This window comes from Pelophylax lessonae (assembly GCF_965119305.1).
Source record: "Pelophylax lessonae genome assembly, chromosome: 5".
NCBI lineage: Eukaryota > Metazoa > Chordata > Amphibia > Anura > Ranidae > Pelophylax > Pelophylax lessonae.
This window is the reverse complement of record NC_138772.1, coordinates 339,962,863-339,980,687: the sequence shown is the minus strand read 5'-3', so window position 1 is coordinate 339,980,687 and position 17,825 is coordinate 339,962,863. Positions and strand designations below refer to the sequence as shown.

Genomic DNA, 17,825 nt, shown 5'->3' with positions numbered 1-17,825 from the left:
TTCAAATCTAGAGATTTGTGGATTAACCACTAGAGGGAGCTATGCATTTACCTGAGCCTAACTTAGTTTCCCTGCCTAACACGTGCTCAGATTAAAACAGCCACATGCGGAGAGCATTGCTTTCAATTATATGGCTGACTCATCAACCTGAATTGTGAGAAGCAATAGCAAAGAACACCCACTGTGTACCATTGTGAAACAGGAAGCAGAGGCTTCATCTGTGAGGAGCAAATATAGTTGCCCCCATGTACATGTAGAATAAAAAAAAAAACAAGAAAACAAACTATTTTTTCCAGCACATTAACAGCCCATTCAGACTGGCGCGACACGACTTTGTGGGGCGACCTGTGAAGGCGCGACTTGCACGGACTTCATATAATTTAAGTCAATGCAAGTCGCCTCCAGGTCGCCCCAAAGTAGTACAGGACCCTTTTTCTAAGTCGGAGCGACTTGTGTCGCTCCTACTAGAACGGGTCCTGTACTACTCAATGGCGACCGACCGACCGCGACTTGTCAGGCGACCAAGTCGCCTGACAAGTCGCGCTAGTCTGAATGGACTCTTACACCTATACACTGATAGACTTGGCTACTTTACATCATGCTGATTTTTAAACCTATACCTAAAAATCACGCACATCTCCCTTAATTATGTATTTGAACACAGCTTGATTAAATTTACAATGACTATACGTTTCCTTTTTTATTCAGATTGTAAATAAAACTTTGCAGATTCACAATAAATGCTCGGCTTTTAAGAATTTCATTTCTACATGTAGTTTCAACTGCAAACATACATTTTCATGCACAGACATTCACTATAATGCTTTTTCAAGATCATGCCACAACTGCACTTTTGTCCATGGTATAAACAATCCAGAGACTGTCTTATCAAAACATTCTGCATTTGTGTGTGTATATTATAATTATATAATAATTAATGTTGCTAATCAAGACAGATAAAGAAGCAATGAGAAACTACCCAAAAAAAAAAACCCAACTTATAGCTCTACGCTGTATTGACATTTAAGGTTTTCATTAAATCTCAAAGCTTTAGCCATTTCCCATCCGTTGGCAGCAGTTTCATTGCTTAGCTGAAAACTAAACAGCGGCAATTAAATCTTATTTATTCATGTACACAGCTACTAGGCCAGAAGTAGCGATCACAGTATTTAACAACATACTCATTGTTATCACTTAACCCCATGATCTCACCCCAACTCCTTGCTCTGGCCAGAGTCCAAGCTCTGTGTTGTGTCTTCACTTGTCAAGTGTCCTCTGACTTTAGAGTCCTCTCAATCAGTATGAGAAAATTGGATAAATAATTGCATACTCTGCACACAGATGAACAGCTGGAAACAATTGAAAAGGTATGTCTGCTTTATACAATGTACCATCTACCCTTGAAGCGAATTGTAAAATACATAAGCCACTCAAAATGATATAAAAACAGTATCCTGGCCATAAAATCAGTATGAAGAGAAGCTACACCACCCACAGTCAACAAATGACAATTTTTAGGAAAACTTCTACTCATTCAACCGACCCCAGCAAAACACCAATACGTTTATGGCATAACAAGGCTAGTTAAATTTTCCTCTCCAGATTCCTTCATCCAAGCTTCACAGTGCAGATAGAAAATTCTCCTGCTACTCCTATTGTACTTTGGCGGCCATCGATAGCCTGTCAGAATTCCCAAACAGCAGCTGTGCAGCTGAAAACTTTCTATCCGGCTGATTTGATGTTTCGATTTAAAGGATGTTGGCAGCAGAGTGGCCACCAACCACGCAACAACAGAACCTCCCACAGAGCGAATTTTGGCCAGTTCATCAAAAATTGATAGAAATCTGCATAGTGTATGGCCATCTTAAGAAAGAAGTCTAATCAGAGCTCTGCAATGCTTATTAGGATAAGTTCACCTTTTGACAAAAAATAATAAATGCACATTTTTTTGCACGTAAAAAAAAATGTACATTAGGTTTTGTTTTGAGAGCCTGGAAAACATTGTACCAGCGATCAGCAAATCGCGAATGCCATGCAGGTCCCCTGAAGATCTGTCAGTGTACCGGCTTATTAGTACCTCATACAAGGAAGCCGATACATTCTGATAGGAAGATGCAATGAACTACCACAGTGCTCACAGCGTTGTGGTAGTTCATTGAAAATTAAAACACAGAGGACTCCGCCCACCCGACTGTGTCTTTTTTGAATTGTGGCAGCAGACACAAGGAGAAGATCCCCAGTCTGCTGTCACAGCAGGGATTTGGAGGCGTGGGGATCGGTGCATTCAGAACGAGTAGCATGCTGAATATGGGTGTAGCATGTTATGAAAGGTGAACTTATCCTTTAAATAGAAGCATTCAGAATTTGTTATTTAACCCATGGGTTGGGTTTCATAAGAGGAGGCAGAAATAGAATTTGTAGAATCAATGTAAAAACATTGTATGCGCGGTTATTTTTAGTAGGATGTGGTGCCAAGTGGAACCAGTGATTAACTTTGTGCTCATATTTAATAAAACAAAAGGCACAGTTAATTTCCACAGCAGAGGAGTGCTGTAGTGGTGTGTGTCTGGGTCATCATAAATCATTGTTCATTTATTAGCTGGCCAATCATTTCATTACAGAAACATAGATTGCATCCTGTCCACATATGTAACACTAAAGTAATGTGCAATAAACAAAAACAATAAATCACATGCTAGTTATAGCTGATTTGTGACTATAACAATATATTTTTCTGCAGACTGCATTATTCCAGTGGCAGGAACAAATTGTGAATCCTCTAGAATTTCCTGGATTTCTGTAGAAATAGCTCCTAAAATGTGGTCTTGTATTCACATAAGTCATAATAATATAGCCCTATTTAAAATTGAACTCTTAAGTTCCCCTAAAAATAATGGAACCTGGAAAAAAAGGGTTCTTCAATGGTCACTAATTTAGGAGTTCTAATAATCTATAAGTATACTAAACATGCACACAATTCCTGCTGGCGATGTCATTGCAGTTACTTATTCCTGTCCTTCGCTTTTCATAGATTTGTGCATGGGTGCTTTCTTGTGAGCAGAACCTTAGTACTATAGCACATAACATGCAACTGCCTAGAAGTTTTAATGAATGCGACAAAATGAGGTCCCTAAATAAGCACACTGCAAGCTATTCTTAATACAAGCTACCTATACAGTTCTGCATATATCCCTGCTCCAAAAAAACAACCAGAGGAGTTAAGAAATATTTTTCTAATTATTTTTAGGTATGCTGCATGAATGAAAACATGAAAATACAGGCAGGTCCATAAATATTGGGACATCTCCGATTCTAATCTTTTTGGCTCTATACACCACCACAATGGATTTAAAATGAAACAAACAAGATGTGCTTTAACTGCAGACTTCCAGCTTTAATTATTTGAGGGTATTTACATCCAAATCAGGTGAACGGTGTAGGAATTACAACAGTTTGTATATGTGCCTCCCACTTTTTAAGGGACCAAAAGTAATGGGACAGATTAACAATCATAAATCAAACTTTCACCTTTTAAATACTTGGTTGCAAATCCTTTGCAGTCAATTACAGCCTGAAGTCTGGAATGCATAGACATCACCAGACATTCGGTTTCATCCCTGGTGATGCTCTGCCAGGCCTCTACTGCAATCGTCTTCAGTTCCTGCTTGTTCTTGGGGCATTTTCCCTTCAGTTTTGTCTTCAGCAAAGTGAAATGCATGCTCAATCGGATTCAGGTCAGGTGATTGACTTAGCCATTGCATAACATTCCACTTCTTTCCCTTAAAAAACTCTTTGGTTGCTTTCCCAGTATGCTTCGAGTCATTGTCCCATCTGCACTGTGAAGCGCCGTCCAATGAGTTCTGAAGCATTTGGCTGAATATGAGCAGATAATATTGCCCGAAACACTTCAGAATTCATCCTGCTGCTTTTGTCAGTCATCAATAAATACAAGAGAACCAGTTCCATTGACAGCCATACATGCCCACGTCATGACACTACCACCACGCTTCACTGATGAGGTGGTATGCTTTGGATCATGAGCAGTTCCTTTCCTTCTCCATACTTTTCTCTTCCCATCACTCTGATACAAGTTGATCTAGGTCTCATCTGTCCATAGGATGTTGTTCCAGAACTGTGAAGGGTTTTTTAGATGTTCTTTGGCAAACTCTAATCTGGCCTTCCTGTTTTTGAGGCTCACCAATGGTTTACATCTTGTGGTGAACCCTCTGTATTCACTCTGGTTAAGTCTTCTCTTGATTGTTGACTTTGACACACATACACCTACCTCCTGGAGAGTGTTTTTGATCTGGCCAACTGTTGCGAAGGGTGTTTTCTTTACCAGGGAAAGAATTCTTCAGTCATCCACCACAGTTGTTTTCCGTGGTCTTCCGGGTCTTTTGGTGTTGCTGAGCTCACCGGTGCATTCTTTCTTTTTAAGGATGTTCCAAACAGTTGATTTGGCCACACCTAATGTTTTTGCTATCTCTCTGATGGTTTTGTTTTGTTTTTTTTCAGCCTAATGATGGCTTGCTTCACTGATAGTGACAGCTCTTTGGAACTCATATTGAGAGTTGACAGCAACAGATTCCAAATGCAAATAGCATACTTGAAATTAACTCTGGACCTTTTATATGCTCCTTGTAAATGGGATAATGAGGGAATAACACATACCTGGCCATGGAACAGCTGAGCAGCCAATTGTCCCATTCATTTTGGTCTCTTAAAAATTGGGAGGCACATATACAAACTGTTGTAATTCCTACACCTTTCACCTAATTTGTATGTAAATACCCTCAAATTAAAGCTGGAAGTCTGCAGTTAAAGCACATCTTGTTTGTTTCATTTCAAATCCTTTATAGAGCCAAAAGGATTATAATTGTGTCAATGTCCCAATATTTATGGACCTGACCGTATATGGCGGGGGATTTCCAAATATGAAAGTGAAGGCGAAAATACAAGCCCTCGTTCACTCCAGGAGGTGCGCTTTGAGTGCTCACATTTTTTTTTTAACAGACTGCCTTATGGTAATAAATGTGAAAAAAAGATGCCACCACAATTTTTAAAATTGCGTTGCACCAAAACATAGTCCTGTGGTTAGACATATGCCGGTTTTCGGTAATTCGATATATTGCGGTATTGCATAGCCACGGTATTGTTATTGTGGCATTTTTAAAATACCGAGTTTCTCTGTCAAGTCTGCCTGACTTGTGAATTGATACATTTCAGTGAGCTGGATGACTCATTCACTCACACAGCTAACCCCTTTCAGCATTAATGCTGGCCATACACGTATAGATTTTCGGCCGGAAATTTTCATTTCAAGAAAATTCGTTTGATTTTCTAATCGTTAGTGGGGTTAAATCGATGTCCTTTTTCGACTGGAGCGACGGGAAAATTCGTAGGGGCAGAAGGGAAAACTTTTCTCGATCACCGAATTTTCGGGCAGTGTATGTGGTAATCGTTCAGAAATTACATTCATTTTAAAATTAAATGTTAAAAGCAAAAGACAATTTTCGAACGACATTCGTCTATTCAAAGAATGTTCAAAGAATGTTCAAAGAATGTTCAAAGAATATTCAAAGAATATTCCCGTCCAAAAATCTATACGTGTATGGCTAGCATTAGTCTCCTAACTATAAACAAAAATGATTACATTTGTATCTTTTCCTTCCCTCTGCCAGGGAGAAAGGAAGTTTAACCTCTTAAAGACTGGATCTTTTTCTGACACTTGTTGCTTGCAAGTTAAAATCAGTTTTTTTTTTGCTAGAAAAGTACTTAGAACCCCCAAACATTTTATATATTTTTTTAGCAGAGACCCTACAGAATAAAATGGCGATTGTTGTAATATTTGATGTCACACTGTATTTGCGCAGCAGTCTTTCAAACGCAATTAATAGACTTTAATGAATAAAAAAAAAAAAAAAAACGTAACAGTAAAGTTATCCCAATTTTTTTTTTTTTGTTACACAGAGAATCGTGAGAGAATCGTGATCTTTATTCCAAGCTAAAAAATCGTGATTCTCATTTTGGCCAGAATCGTGCAGCTCTAATAAATATATATATATATATATATATATATATATATATATATATATATATATATATACACACACACACACGCATAGCAGCCCACATTACATTATTATATAGCCATCAAGCAGTGTCTACAAAAAATGCAGAAAGCTTGCCAGAGCAGGAACTGCAGGTTAGTCGCATGGTGCAAAAGCAGGATGGATTTCAAGGCCACTGAATTTTAAAAAAATGCTGCATGCACCTTTTTTCTGCGGAAAATGAGGGCATAGCAGCCCATTCAAATCAATGGGCTGCTATGCCTGTGCAAATGTGGGCCGCCAACCCGCATACATGTGAACCACCAACCCGCATACATGTGAACCGCCAACCCGCATACATGTGAACCACCAACCCGCATACATGTGAACCACCAACCCGCATACATGTGAACCAGGCCTAAAGCAATAGTAAAGTCATTTATAAACAACACCTCCTTCAGGTTTAACCACTTCTTGACCACAAGGATTTGCCCTCTTAATGACCAGGCCATCGGATCGGAGCCGAGCGCCAGGACTAGTTATCACCAGTTAGGCCAGACACTGCTTGATGACCTATTTTAGGCCTGGTTCACAGAGTCTGTACTGACTGACTATATAATAATGTGCATAAGTGAACCAAAGCCCCTAAATTCAGCAATGAAATTGAAGTGAGGTGGAAATTTAATAATTTAAATTTAATAATAGAATACCGTGATAATACCGTATACCGTGGCAAAACCTTAATCAATTAATCGCAGCATGAAAATCTGATACCGTCACAAGCCTACCTGTGGTACCATGTATTTTACTGGGTGGGAAAGCACATGTGTTTGCTAGATATGTGGGAGTTTCATTAAGAATTATTGGAACCTAAGCATTGGCTGCAAAAGGGGTGTTTTTGTGTGGTGCGGAAAAACGCGTGACTTTCATTTTTGCACCACATCTGGTGTAAACAGCCCCTTGACAGTTTATGTACAACATATTGTTGTTTGGATGCATCAGTACCGAGCAATATAAATCTGAACATATGAAGGCATGTTCATCCCAGTCTCAGTGGAGTCTGGCTTTTTTACAAGAATGCTTGTCAACAGCTTCACTTTTAATAGCCTTGTTATAGATTTCTGCCTCCTGAAGTGAAAAAAATGGATACACAGTGTGGACAGATCTGGACTGAGCAGCAATAGTTATGAGTTTAGCTTATTTTGGTACAAAGCTGGGCTTACTGTAATTTTATGTCACTGTAACATTAGTACACCATATGATGGAGGCCAAAGCGTAAACAAATACTGGCAAATCAAGGAGGGGGGCTAGTGAGACCATGTCAAAATGCAATATTTGTTTTTTCTTTGGCACAGAATAGTGACTTCACTATCTAGTACCTTAGATCTGAATCTGTTTCGAAAGTGTGCAGGTATCTATCTAAGCTATGGCTCTCAGATGCGAACTGAAATGAATCGCACTACTAAGTCAAATGTTGTCTATCATCTCTCTTTAATAATGAGAACAAAACATTCTGCTATATGTGAATACAGCAAGAATCATCAAGCATCATAAACAAATCACCATGCAATTAATTTTTTTGAGAACAGAAGCACATAATTCTTGTAACTCAGAAGTTAAAACTGGATAAGGATGCATGCAACCTGGCACAACACGAACATGATGCATCCGGATGAGCCTTTTTCAACCAGGGTGCCTTGAGGTTTCTTCAGGGTGCCTTGGCAAAATGCCTAAAAACTGATCAAACATTATATACAAGACAGCAGGTTGATCAAGCCTGTCTTTTAGGTACACAAAGCCACGGGTTTTCATTATGCACCATTACGACTTTATAGACACTGGCATCCTAACAACCAATGACATCAGTTAATAAAAAGGATGTCTGTTTCCCCCACAGCATCCTTGTTTGACTCTACTTTGCCCCTTCTCCCTGAGCACTGGGGTGACATTAGCTGACTGATGGAGAGAAACCGAGGGAGAAGAGAAATATTGAAATACTAGCCAGTACCAGTGTGCAAAGGTGTATTTTCTTTGGAAGAATAAATCAGCTCTAGCTTTGGGTGTCCTACGTGTGGATGTTGCTACATTGTGTAAAGCTAATAGAATATTTTTTTACATTTTAGAATGTGGGTGCCTCGAGACTGTCTAAAATTTTAAAGGGTCCCTTGAGATTGTCTATAATTTTAAAGAGTACCTTGACTGAAAAAAGGTTGAGAAAAAATGATCCAGAGCATTCATCAGCCAAGACTTCTAAAAAAATATTTGCCAGAGGGCTGCTAAGATATTTTTAAAGCCTATGTTAGGCAGCAAAAGTCAGGACACTGCACAGCAGATTTAGGCCTCATATACACAAATGAGATTATCAGACGAATGAACATCAGTTTTTTTTTTTTTGCATGCTAGTCTCCATATCGAAAATGAAGAGGTTACTAAAATTACGTACATTCTCATACGACAGAATAAAAATTCAGAAGCAAGGTCATGTATTGTATTGGATTTGTTTTGTATCTTCAGATGAAGACTATACTATTTAATGAAAATTGTACTATCTATATCGTACGAGAAAAATTTCGGTGTTTGCCCCTTCTAATAATATCGGATGAACTGTCACGATAAGCTCTAAAAAGCTGTGTACTAACCATCAAATCATTGTACGATTGCTTAGAAAGCGGTATTCTTCGCTGGATTTTCTGATCGTGTGTACAGGCATTTAGATGCTTGTAAGAATTACAAGAGCTGCTGAAAATGCAAGTTTTCTGCCTGTCATGCCGAACCTCTAGCTTCAAAAAGTTCTTCATCACTGTCCACAGGTATGCAGATTAGAATTTGTGATTTTATTCTAATTTCACTGACGGTGGTTCATACGTACAAGCCAGAGATAGCTGGGGAACTAGCATTTTCAGATGGAGGTGGAAATAGCAGCCACTTATGGCAGGTAAAGGTTAGGAATACATTATAGTACTGATTCTCAATCAGTGGATACCCTAAGGGGTAAATGTGTTGGGATCAGGTGGCATTTTTACTTCTCATAATAGTTATTCAAAACAGCCTGATCTTTCAGCAAATAATACGTAATTTGTCAGTAGTTTTTGGATTTTTAAAAACAATAGATTATTAAATGGTAAGCAGATTTTAAAAGCTAGATCAATAGTTAACAAGGTTAGAGAGAACAGGGGAAAAAATATTTTGGACACTAAAATATAATTTGTGTTCAATTATGAAAGCCCCAGAGAGCCCTCAACTGCAAAACATAACAACATACCAGGAAGCAGAATATGTAGAAAAAATATTGATTCCAATTGTTAGCTCTTCACATCCTTGCAATGCAGTGCAAAGCCTTTTTTAAAACATGCCACATGCGGTGTTCAAATAAATATGAAATGCACACGCATCAAGTTTATTATTGTGGGAGTTTTTGTAAGAGTTAGAGGATGTTCATTTTCAATATGCTGGATGTGAAGAGTTAATGGATTTATATTAGTGTGCTATTTTTGGAATTTTGCAAAGTGAAAACCTACTGACCTAGAATTGTCTGCAACAAAATAGCCATCAGCCCCAGGCCCACATTCCTCAGCAAAATCTCTTTAAGAACACTGCAAAGTCTACGGCATGTATTCCCATATTCCAAGTTATGGGGCCATGGGAATACTGAACGTGATAAGCACCCCACACATTCCTGCATCACTTATAGTAGAGTTGCTGCTCTATTAAAGATACAACAGCAAACCTCAATTTCAGTTTAGAAACAGGGCTCAAACAAGACAATCTTTTATACAAACTGCTGATTTTATATATATATATATATATATATATATATATATATATATATATATATATATATATATACACACACACACACACACAGTATCTCACAAAAGTGAGTACACCCCTCACATTTTTGTAAATATTTTACTATATCTTCTCATGTGACAACACTGAAGAAATTACACTACAATGTAAAGTAGTGAGTGAACAGCTTGTATAACAGTGTAAATTTGCTGTCCCCTCAAAATAACTCAACACACAGCCATTAATGTCTAAACCACTTGCAACAAAAGTGAGTACACCCCTAAGTGGAAATGTCCAAATTGGGCCCAAAGTGTCAATACTTTGTGTGGCCACCATTATTTTCCAGCACTGCCTAAACCCTCTTGGTAATGGAGTTCACCAGAGCTTCACAGGTTGCCACTAGAGTCCTTTTCCACTCCTCCATGACCACATCACGGAGCTGGTGGATGTTAGAGACTTTGCATTCCTCCACCTTCTGTTTGAGGATGCCCCACAGATGCTCAATAGGGTTTAGGTCTGGAGACATGCTTGGCCAGTCCATCACCTTTACTATGTTGGAATACTGCCCTGCGGCCCAGTCTCCAAAGGGAGGGGGGGATCATGCTCTGCTTCAGTATGTCACAGTACATGTTGGCATTTATGGTTCCCTCAATGAACTTTAGCTCCCCAGTGCCGGCAGCACTCATTCAGGCCCAGACCATGACACTCCCACCACCATGCATGACTGTAGGCAAGACACACTTGTCTTTGTACTCCTCACCTGGTTGTCACCACACACACTTGACACCATCTCAACCAAATAAGTTTATCTTGGACTCATCAGACCACAGGACATGGTTCCAGTAATCCTTGTCCTTAGTCTGCTTGTCTTCAGCACACTGTTTGCGGGCTTTCTTGTGCATCATCTTTAGAAGAGGATTCCTTTTGGGATGACAGCCATGCAGACCAATTTGATGCAGTGTGCGGCATATGGTCTGAGCACTGACAGGCTGAACCCCCCCACCCCTTCAACCTTTGCAGCAATGCTGGCAGCACTCATACGTCTATTTCCCAAAGACAACCTCTGGTCAAGATGCTGAGCATGTGCACTCAACTTCTTTGGTCCAACATGGCGAGGCCTGTTCTGAGTGGAACCTGTCCTGTTAATCTGCTGTATGGTCTTGGCCACCGTGCTGCAGCTCAGTTTAAGGGTTTTGGCAATCTTCTTATAGCCAAGGCCATCTTTATGTAGAGCAACAATCCTTTTTTCATATCCTCAGAGTTCTTTGCTATGGAGGTGCCATGTTGAACTTCCAGTAATCAGTAAGAGAGTGAGAGCGATAAGACCAAATTTAACACACCTGCTCTCCATTCACACCGTAGACCTTGTAACACTAACACAAACAAGTGACATGACACCAGGCAGGGAAAATGGCTAATTGGGCCCAATTTGGACATATTCACTTTTGTGAGATACTGTGTGTGTGTGTGTGTGTGTGTGTGTGTATGTGTATGTGTATGTGTATGTGTGTATGTATATATACACATACACACACATTTTTTTTTTTTTTTTTATAACAAAACTAGAATTATTGGGTGCAAGTTGGGTACAAGTTTTTGGCCTCAGGCAGTCATAGCAGAATAATCTGCCTGAAAAAATATTGATGGCCTCACAACCCAAACCCATGATGCCATCATCAACCAGCTTTGGACACTGTTTGCTCCAGCCTCACCCTCTGCAGCCCCATGCATCTTAGGTTATGACCGCTGTGATGAAGCCCTACTAAACAATAGGGTGCAAAGTGGCGAGGCTGAAGCCTGCTAGTTGGCATGAGCAGTCTGAGTTTTGGAGGTGTGGGTACACTCTATCTACATCCAATGTGACTTGCTGACCCCTGGAGAGCCTATGTATTATGTTTGTTGATCGTTTAAAAACTATCCCTTATCCCAAAAGCAGGGGGTTCAAAGGTGATCAGCTAATATTGCTGGACACTGAGAAAACACAGAAGCTTGTAATGCTCAGTGACAGTGGAAGGTCCCCTTACGGCTCAAATACGACAGAGCACAGTTATTTCCACTGAAAAATTGTTCACCTTCACAGGTAATACCAGTGATGATCAGTGGTAATTTTGACGTGAAATTGCAATTTTGTTTTAATCATAGCCTTTTCACTAAAATGCCATTTTAGTTTTAGTCGTATTTTAGTCCTCTGAATTGTTTTAGTGTTAATCATATTTTGGTCAACTAAAATCTCCAGTACATTTTAGTCGACTAAAATCTAATAGGTTTAGTTAAATTGTAATGCATTATTTAAGCATTTCTATAGAATTTCCAAACTCATATACTCCTGGAGTAAAAATCTAATAGCATATAATTTATGGTATTAAGGTTTACAACGTCTAAATCTGTGGTGGATAAACGTCCCTCATTCACATTATCGGTCCATTTTCGTTTGTTGATGAAAATTGCAATTGATTTTTGTCATAGTTTTCGTCAACTAACAAAAATTCAAATAGATTTTCATATAGTTTTCGTCACTGGAAACATGCCATTGACGAAAATTATGCCGGAAATATTTTTGTCAACTTAAATGAACACTGGTGACGATCTGCACAGTCTTTTCACTGGATAACAACACTTTACATCTCTACAACAGTTTCTAAATTGTGGGCGGAAATAAGCCAAATGTATTTTCATTTTCCTTTAAATCTAAATTTTACTTTAAATAAATAACTTAATTAAAGCAGATTATTATGGAAAAATATTCTTTTGTATAAGCTATTTTTCCACATTTATACACACAACTGTGAATGTATTTTATAGTATTCAATATTAAAAGCTTTGGGCTTTGAAAGTTATCTTTTAATATCCTTGACCAACTTTAATACTGGCAAAACATACCAAAAAGTTATCCTGCAATGAATGTTGTACTCGAAAATATTCCTTATAATGATACAACTAATCTGTATGTATTGTAGTGACTGGTAGCTTTACTTTTCATTGGAACTCAATCTAGCTCAGTTCACTCAGACGTAAACATTCAGAAGCCTTTTCAGTGCTGTATTTGTGTACAAAATCCATCCCACATCCCAAGGCAATGAATGCTGGAGCTTAAAATAAGTTTTTTTTCATTTTCTGGATTTAGTTCCACTTCAGCCGCTTCAGGAAGAGTGGTTTACTGAGATGGAAACCTTATTTTTCTTGGCCTCTGTGCATGATGGTGTTGCTTTCGGTTTACTATAAAGTACAGCCATATGTTTTACCATCCATGTGCAAATTTGACTACCTATAGAAAGAGTTATTTCACAACAAACCCTAAAATCAGCTCTTGCACTCCATGCAAGGTCTGCTTTTTAATGGTGACCCCCCCTTGCTGAAATGCCAAACATTAAAAAAACGCCAGTAGGGGAAAAATGTTAGATAATATACTTACCTTTTCCCTTGGCTTCAGTAATGCAGATGATATCATTCTGCCAACAAGATCTCAGGGAATGTCAAGTACTCCAATTTGCACGAGAAGACACTGCAGCACATTGCAGGACCATCTTCCCATGTCACCATTGCTTCAGGGAAGGTGGGGAAAGGGGAGTACATCATTTTGTTTTTTAGTTTTATTGAGAATTTTAGCAAAGGGTACAAGGTTTACTTTAACTATTAGGTTTTACTATGTCAAATATGGCTCTGACGTTTTTTTTTATTTATTTTTTAGGAGACTGAAAAGGTGCAATACACAGATTGTTTCTAGTTTACTTGGACGCCAAGTGCACCAATTGTACGTGTAGCTACATGACAAAAGATGTGTTGTTTCTGATATATATTTCTATAATTGAATCAGGCCCATACAAGCATAGCTACAAAAGAACGTGGAAATCTTAATTTTGTCATATTAAATTATTCAAAGCAACTTAACACAAGTTTCCTATACAAAGAAACACACCAATCATAAGGACGAATCTGATGCAATGCTGATAGTCATAGAAATGGTGACAGCACCACCAGTGATTCCTTTCAAGGTGTTTATTTCTACAAAGTAAAGGTGACATTCTGAATTTCTTTTATGGGTCATGGCATTTTGAAAGCTCAATTTACAAAACTGCCTTCCTATTGTTGGTTAACCACTCTCTAAGGCCCCTTTCAGACAGGTGTTCTGATCAAGTCCGCTTGTCAGTTTTTCAGATGGACCTAATCGGAAGGCCCAGTCATCCCTCCGGTCAGGTGGGTCTAAACAGACTTGTATCCATTTTATATTCACTTACCTCCAGGTTTGATCAGGTCCGCTAAAACAAAATTGGAGAGGACTCTTTCCTCTTCCATTTACGCAGAGCGGATTGGAGGATTGGAGGTAGCTGGGTGTAAATTGACAGCAGAGTCTATTTATTCTCGACCACCCCTCTAGAGCAGAGTGGAGTCTCTCTGTGCCTGGAAGGACAATGAGGTTTTATCCACCCGTTCTTCTCGGATCAGCACACAAATCCCCTGCTGATCACAACATTCTTCCCTGTGCAACCCTAACCCTGTAAGGCAGGACACACATAATCCTACATTTACTTCTTTAAAATGTAAACCATTACCAGTGGCTGCCTTATACAGTGGCCTTGGGTGTGTGCAGTGAAGGGAGCAAAGATAATGCATTGCACTGTGCTGAAAGAAAAAAGTAGTGCACTGAAATCATAGGACTCAAGCAAATTGTCTTATCTATTATGTTGGGACTGTGCAGCCCAACACATATAGTGCAAATGGTATGTTAACCACATCATACTCCTGTTAATGTGGGTTGTGTTAAGGCAACCCATTGAAATCAATATAATGCCATTAAACCAAAAAGTCCCAAAAATCTGGCTTGCCTCAGAATTCGTAATGCAACTATGGTGTGTGTGATGTCTCACTGAAATGCATGTGCACTGCCTCAGTATGTTGGTGGCACCGCTACATATTTAACATGCATTGCCACGTATTATAATGCAAAGATTTCAACTGATGTGAAAGACAAAGCAGTAAATTATGAGAACCAAGTCATTGGACCAGGTCAGTGTTAAAAGATGCTTTTGTAGCAATGTAAAAAAATTCTTTAAATCTCATCGATAAAAAAACATTGCAATTTATTTTCACACATTATGTATCTTACGGTGTTCCTTTTGAACCTAAATAAAAACGTTTTGTAGACCTCTAACAAAGCAAGCCAACCTTGTAAAGGGTTAAGAGAACTGTGTGATTACAACTGCTCAGCATAAAAAGACAGTTACATTACAGAAGCTTGTGATGTGGATTCAACACACTGGATTCTTTTCGGTGTGAGTCACTGCACAATCATATGCAAGTGCTTGAATTTACAAGTCAGCAAGTCTTTTGTAAACAGTCAGCAGGCCTCCCGTGCTGTGGATTTAAATGTCTAAGATTGCTGTTGTAAGCAGAGAGAGGATGCTGGCTCCCACCTGTGATAGATAAAGCAAAATACTGATCCAAGTACTGGTCTGATTAATGGTGCTCAAACATACTATGATTGCTGCCATAACCCATGGGTGATCACAGAAACATAATATAGCCCTATCACGAGGGAACATTACTAAACCATTTGGATTATTTAGGCCTATTTCTATGGTGTTACCAGGATAAGGTTTACACTGAGTATGTTGTCCTGCTCTACACCAGTATGTCCCTCATTGCTATAAACATGCAAGCTTGAGTGATCACAGCATGGAAGCACATGGTAAGATCTTTTCATTGTGCCTGTAAGTCTGAAAATCCTATCAATGCTTAACAAAGATAACGAAAAAAATTATAATTTTACAAATGGGAACTGAACCACTCTGGCAGGCCAGCAAGTAATGAAATAAATGTTCTACAAATGAAAAGACAAATGAAAGAAAACAAGTTGCCCAGCAATTATGAAAATGTTTATTCAAGCATCTACAAACAGCTTGAATATACAAAATAACAGAAGTGAACTGGAAGTGATGGTTTGGGGCCTCACAGAGCCCTGATCTCATCATCGGCTTTGTGATTACATGAAAAGACAAGGATTTGAGACAGCCTACATCTGCAGAAGACATGTGGGTTAGTTCTCCAAGATGTTTGTAACAACCTACCTGCCGAGTTCCTTCACAAACTGTGTGCAAGTATACCTAAAATGTATGCGGGTAGTCACACCAAATATCAATTTGATTTGGATTTTTATTTAGTTCGCTCACTTTGCATTTTGTAAATTGATAAACAATTAAAATATATATATATTTGAAAGCATTCTTTTTTTTACAGCGTTTCTTCATGCCTACCTAAAACTTTTGCACAGTACTGTACCTACTCCCCTCTTGTTCACCAAAACAATCCTAATATCAAGAGTGCCGACTTACCATAGGGATTGAAACACCCAATTCTATTCGCTCTACTACACATACAGTAGCAAAGCAAGTTGGTATTATAAAGTTAAAGTATATGTGAATCCTGACCATGAACTTTTTTTCCCTTTTGGTCTGCTAAAAATACCATTGAAAGGGTTTTGTTATATCTATTCAATAAGCGCACTAAAATATCCATTGTAGAATAGCCTTTATGTGGAGATAGGAGAGTGGATGAAAAGAGAAAACTGGGCAGAACTGACAACACTCAGTCCATAAAAATGGTGTGTGTTGTCAGCAAGCAACATGAAATTAGAAGCATTTACAAGTGTATTTAGCAATTAGGAGTGCATTTCTGGCAGATTAACAAGTCTTTTAATGTACTTGCTGTGTCTTTAACCACTTCAATACTGGGGACTTTCACCCCTACCTACCAAGGTCAATTTTCAGCTGTCACCCTCTGAATGATAACTGCGCGGTCATGCAACATTGTACCCAAATTACATTTTTATCACTTGTTTTTTAAATAGAGAAGAGCTTTCTTTTGGTGGTAATCGCCACAATTTATTTTTTGCTAAACAAAAAAGCCTAAAAAGTTGGGAAAAAAAAAAGTTTTTCTTAGTTTGTTATAAAATTTTGCAAATAAATAATTTTTCTTCAAGGATATGTGCTGATGAGGCAGCACTGATAAGCTGTACAGATAATCAGGGCACTTATGATAAGTGCCATGATTATTTGTGTAAACAAAGTGCCGACAGGCTTAGCTGTTAACAGCCATCCTTTCATCACACACAGTTTACAGTCTGTTTACAAGAGATCAGCTGTGATTGCACACAGCTGATCACATGGTAAAGAGCCGCTGTGATTGGCCCTTTACCAAAATCTGTGATCAGTGGTTTCCAAATGGACACAGCCGTCACAGAGCATGCCGGATGCTCGCCCCCCGGAGGCGCGCAGGAGACGAGGTTCTGGGAGGGCATCCATGGATGCCTTCCTAGAACTGGATGAATGCGCTGTAGCTGTCTTTTGGCTATAGCTTGCTTAGTAAGTAGTTAAATGGAATAAATATGGGTCACTGTTTAGGTACTTCAGAAATGTACTGCATATTTTTTTTTTGCTTTGGTATACACTTTCAAATATTTTCTGCTCTTCTTCCCATGTATACAGTATTGAACAGAAATGCAGCTGGTCACACAAGCTGGAGAGATTAGGCTGCACTCACATCATATTAAACTGGTTGTAGAGGTTTACATTTTCTTTATCTTAATGCATTCACTGCATTAAGGTGAAAAAACTTTCTATGTTCAGCTCCCCCCCCCCCCCAAAAAATACTTACTGATCCTGATCAATCTCGATCCTGCACTGTGCCCAAGAGAAATCAATCAAATTCAGTGAGGAAGGAGCTGGGGCAGAGGCAAGCCGCACTATGTGTACCAATAGACGCACACAGCCTGGCTCGGGATTGAGCCCACACGCTTGTCACCTAAGGATAAGCCTTCCTATGATAGCACACAGAGAAGGGGAGAAGCTGAGAGCGCTGGCAGGGGACCCGAGAAGAGGAGGATCAGGGCCACTTTTTGCAAAACCTATGCATAGAACAGGCAAGTATAACATGTCTGTTATTAAACAAAAAAAACAAAAAAACTTTACAATCACTTTATGCATTGGAAAA

The 17,825-nt window shown here is 38.9% G+C and overlaps 1 protein-coding gene across 1 annotated transcript in view; it reads right to left on the bottom strand.

Moving 5' to 3' along the window:
* JARID2 (jumonji and AT-rich interaction domain containing 2) overlaps positions 1-17,825 on the bottom strand; it is a 351,911-nt gene that overhangs the window by 245,681 nt on the left and 88,405 nt on the right. The window lies entirely within an intron of this gene.